We start from the raw sequence: 5773 nt of genomic DNA, 5'->3' as shown, positions 1-5773 counted from the left end.
GAGACGGGAATCCCCAGAGAGACTTCCCACGCGAGCTGTACAGATTGAAAAGAATATATTGCACCTTGAGCCATGTAAAAAATTGGATTTAGGGCTCTCCGGGGAGGAGGCACTGAACCCATACACACTCAATAATCGAATTGAATCGAATACATACACAATAGAGTAGGACTCCTTCTAGAGGGTCCACTCACCTTGACAATCTGAGGAGGAGGCTCTGTACTCTGAAGGAGGCTCCCTCACATGGAAGGAGGAGTCCCAACTCACAGAAGGCCCGAATAGGAGCTTGGTGAGGAGGAGCCCTGACCACCCCCCAAAACAGATCCATCACATGGACCTGAACAGCACACGGAAGTCCTACCAACAGAGACGCGCACGGTGACGTACTCTATGGCGGGGGAATTTCTGCGGTGCACACGCCCAATATTCCAGGCCGTGTGACCAGGAAACTCCCCCCCCCCCCCCCACCCTGTAACGTGCCGAACCGCAACGTGACAGGAACCTTGAAGGACAGGTGGGTTTACCCCTGACCAACAGAAAAAAGGGGAAGGAAAGGTTACCAGTTCACCCCTTTACGACCCCACACCCATGATACGATGTAATGACAAAAAGAGAATATGACACAGTCATAGTCAGCTCTATGAAGCGTCTGACAGCTTCACACAGCGCATGAGCTAACCTGCTATCTGATTTTTACTAAGGAAAAAACACAGAATAGAGAGGGCTTTTCAAGAGCCCCGGTATCAAACTTACACATGTGCTTCTGTGGCCAGTCCAACCCAGTTGTAGGTCACATGACACACACAACCCATCATCACCTAAAAAAAATGGCAAAAACACTCTACAGAGGAACGCCGTTTTTCATAATGAGAGAATACATAATTCTCGATTAGTATCGGCCACAGGCCTTGCTAAGCACACACGAAAGCGACCAAACAATCTTTTCTTTTAGGAAAATAAAGTTTCTCCAGCAGTTTTAGCACAACCTCAGCAATCAAGCTAAGGGTTACATCGCATCCCTACCACACAGAGACACAATGTAGTGCAACAACATGTCTGATAGGAGGATGAAGTCCCCAGGGAACCGGGGGGAAACACAATCCTCCTACTTTACCCTTAATACGGCCAGTTAAAACAGGAAAACCTGTTAATATGTGAACACACTGTTCATTGTCATTACAGGCTGAGAAAAGAATATTCTTCACTCATTTGTCACTAAGCATAGCTTTATAGGTTAGTTAACCCCCTTAGTTGTGAGTACACGGTACATACTGTATAAACACACATGATGTTTCTCAACACAACAAACCAGATCATTTTCACATCTGAAACAACAACCCGATTTGCATGGAGAAGCTAAATACCTAGTGACAAGACAATTCACACACAACTCGCGTCGTATCCTAAATGTAGTGCAGTAACACTCGTTTTGGAAAACATCGTTATTTACAAAACATTTAGAAGGGAAAAGCCAGAAACAGTGTACAAGGTCTGGCCAAACCTAGCCTACCCGGAGCGTAGATCAACGAAGTGCAGTCTCAAGGCACCGTAGAAAACACAGCCGTCCTGTGTTGTCGATCTGGGCAGCGTCGCCGCTCCAACCCGTCGCTACGGTCCCCCTTGTTGACGCAATCCTTGCCGTCCTGGCCCAGGGCAGGTTCGACGAACATCCTCTGTCAAAGATGACGTCGTAGTCAAGAGTATTTAAAACATGTTATAATCAAAGCACGTTCAACAGAATAGCATTAAGCTAACGGCCGCTCCAACCGTCGGTCGCTACCGCCCCTGCCCGCGAGACGCCGAGCGAACGGCGCACGCGACCAGAGGGGAGCTCGCGGCGGCGCGCGAGGAGCCGGAGCCACCCCGCGCTGGGCCTTGGCCGATAGCAGCAAGCTAACGTTTCCTAGTGATCACAGCAGGCTAGCGCCGCAGCTAACAGCTGACTGGCTAACAGTAGGCCCAACCTAGGTAGGCCACGCAGTGATCACAGCAGGCTAGCGCCGCAGCTAACAGCTGACTGGCTAACCGTAAGCTAGGCAGCTATCACCTGAACTTGTACACAATGATATAACACTCACCCAGACAGGCCGCCGTTCTGAAACCCTCCTCACTTTTTAAGAGAAAAGAGAAACAAGATGTTAACACAGTTTTACAACGGTGATTTTACCAACACCCGACGGAGCCAGCACAATACCCAACTGGCCTGTGTAGCTGACTTTGAACACAGATCTTCCGCTAAAGAACATCTATGCCCATATCTCCTCGTGAGGGAATACTCTCATTTGGCTATGAAAGATGGGGCCTAACACGGTGACAGAGAGATATCCACTCGTCCAGAAAACACAGGGATCACCAGTGTTAATGGTCGTGGCCCACTAGTCAAACTATAATGGGCTTCAGATCAAGGTCTTCCGCTGCTGCCCAAGAGGCTGAACCAAAAGACCTTAAACTGGGGCCGGTGTTCGTAAACATTGTCAGTTAGCCCCCATAGCACTAACAGACAAGTGGAGCCGCAAGCAAACAGTACTCACCCAACCTGAAACCCACCGCTTCTCACAACAGCGGCGCGTCCTACAGTTCAGCTGTGTCCTGAAAGGTTTCACCCCAACCAACACAGCAAGGAACTGCAGTTGAGAGGCATGCAGCGGCGTGCTCCCAATACGAAAACCGGTGGAGGATTTTTAGAATGATCACCATCTTCCAGACACTCCAGTGACGAAGACAATATCGCCGTATTTTCTCGAAAATAGTGAGAGAGAAAATAAAGATATGATGTCAACGTATCTCCTTGTTCTTCCTTTCCTCGTAAACATTGCTTTTCCAGCTAATATTTTTCTCCACGTCAAGTGGGCATATGAGCAACACGTTGCTTGTGATGAAATTTGAGAAGGAGATGAGTGTGTGGCACCACCCCTGCTTATATAGGTAAGCGGATGGGGGTGTGGCCAGATGAATGCTGGCATTTAAAGGTACATTTTGAAATGTATTCAGTGTATATATGCTGAAGCGAGATATATGCATGAGACGCTGAGCGTGAGCTAGTGTGATACAGAACAATAAAAATACAATATAAATGTGTGGATGCATGGCTTAACCTGAATGAAGATCGAATGTAAAGGTAAACTGTTCTACAGCTTGGAGGCAGGCAGCCCAGTCAACCCCTCTGTCACCTCTAGATTTGAGCCTAGTTTTTGGAACATTCAGAAGCAACTGATTTGACGACCTTAGTGCTCTATCTGGCATGTGACCATGGAAGAGTTAACCTTGGTACTGAGGGGCCCGGACCATTTACAATCTTAAACGCAAACATCAGGAACTTAAAATGTATCCTGAAACTGACACAATTAAAGAAAGGTCAAGCGATTAAAGAACTAAACATTTCAAACTAAATGCCATGCTTTTATTAGAAGTGCTCTGAAGAGAAGAGTGAAGGTCACTTATTGATTTAAAGGTCAACCTCCACGTTGTATTTTTGTTCAATAAACAATGTGGACTAGGCCAACAGTGGCTTTCATGAAGAAGGGAAAAAATAAGTATTGAAATTGACCCAGTTTTAGCGTTTTTATCAAAACATTTTGTCTGCCCAACACAATCAACATGCACATGCATATTTTAATCAATGGTTTATAACGTGCACGTGTAATGTCGTCACAACAGGTATTGGTCACCAGGGGGCTCACCAGGGTGCGCTGAGAGTCACACAGCTAGTGGCAGGCAGAGAGCCTTGCTACCATAGATATATGCTTGCTACTACTAGCCGAATGGAAATGTATCTGTTTCACCTCACTATTGCTCCGTGATTATAGCCATCCATCCATCTCTAAAGCTAACCACTATTTGTAAAAGCCACAACCACGTTACCATATTTGTAATAATGTAAATCATTGTGTCGTTGTACACATAGTGTTTATAACGTTAGTAGATAACATAGCTTAGCTTGGTAGCTATTGTGCTAACAACATATCCCGACATCCGGCTCGCTGGCATGAACGGCCGACCCAAAATGGTTCTCTCCTCTCTGTACACCCCGACCCGTCCCCACGGGTGCCCTGCCGGGGGGCCCATGGACGCGACGGCGGCGGCAGCCGCAGGGCGCCCGAGCCCGCAAAGGCTAGTGTTACACGATAGCTGAGCTAACTAGCGCTGCGGGCTCCGGCGCCCTGCGGCCGCCGCTGTTGTAGAGTCCACAAGCTTCACTCGGTGCATCAGTCACGAAAGGGGCTATGATGAGCTTGGCAAGCCAGTGTAAAACACAGTTTTCATTCAATCAATCAATAACAACATTAACCAGACTCTCGTTGTCTATTATGCTAACGCTAACGTTACCTCATTGTGTCTATTCTACACAGATAGCCTCTCGTGTCTCTCTGCTAACGTTAGCATTAGGCTAACTAACGTTACGTCCCTAACCCCCAACAACAAGCGTAACTAATCAGCGATCTTTTTGTCAGACTAAACTCTCCGCTCGGTGGCAAATTGTGTTGATGTCTGTTTTGTTTCATCAATAAATGAGGCAGAATACACAGTGACTGTATCCTTTTTTATTGCACTTGTTTCTTGCTGCAAACATACAAAAGACATCCTACGCGAGACATTAAAGATGGCGGCGTTCTGTTTTCGTTCAGACTCCCCAAACAGTGACGTCATGACGTGTCTCTCTTCTGAAGTTCTGACCAATCAGTGGTCTGCAGTTTTTCACGTGTCATTTCTGGAGCTCTCATGCTGATCATCAGCAGCCCTGCCTCCCCACACGGAGACAAACTGAGTACTTTATTTTAGTGGAAAAGCAACATTAGATTCGGCTCATTAATATGCAAGCCACACCTGTTGTGACGTCGGCGTTTGATAAGCTTTTTTGATTTGCGCGTGCATGTTATTCGTGCGTGGACCTTTTTAACTCTTTCAGAGTGGCATTTCCGGTGTCAAATGGAAAAAAATAAATAATGAAATTATATACCAATGATGTAAACTACCCATAATTGATCAGTAGGGTTTAACCTAGAGGTTGGGCTTTAAATAGCTTCCATTAATGTGCCATGCGTGCTTTTGCTTGCGTCTGCCTGGAGTGTAAGATGGGGGTTATTTAGTCCGTTTGGTTCCAGTTGGTACCCTTATGCCAGACATTATGAAGCAATTCCAGAGAGGTTAACAGTAATCTGACCCAGGATCAGTAATTGATGCAGAGGCCTAAGCAAGAGGACTATGACTTACAGGGGAAGTTCAAGTTTATTTAATAGTTGTCATACAAAAGTACAGAATACTTTTATACAAAATGCTTCTTACTGTTACGCTCCAGAGACTGTGCTAGACAAGATAAGTATGAAATAAAATAGTATAGCATGTAAAATAGAAGTAAAAATAGAGGTCACAGTGTTCAGTATAGACACATGTACAATGTTCGATGCAGAATAGAAGTAACTGAGTTACCATACAATATACAATATACTATGCAATGTACTAATATACAATACTATATAGTGCAGAGCAGAAATGGGATGAGGTACAATTGTAGGTACAATTTACAGTAAGGTGTCAGAATCAGGACCTATAGCCCTACTACTTACCAACGATGTTGTCAAAGAGTCCCTTGTCATTACAGTCCATGATGTTCTTCATGCTGGATACCCACCATAGCTCCGACTAGTTAGCCACACAACTAATGTAGTAATGGGCCCACGCTCCAGTCTGTATAAGAACTCATAGAACTCACGCCTCCAGTGCACTCTTTTTGTGTTCTACATCACCCCTGTGCTCCTGGCGTGTTCTGCCATGC

Source organism: Notolepis coatsorum (assembly GCF_963971535.1).
Source record: "Notolepis coatsorum genome assembly, chromosome: 15".
NCBI lineage: Eukaryota > Metazoa > Chordata > Actinopteri > Aulopiformes > Paralepididae > Notolepis > Notolepis coatsorum.
The sequence above is the reverse complement of the archived record's forward strand: the minus strand, read 5'-3'. Positions refer to the sequence as shown.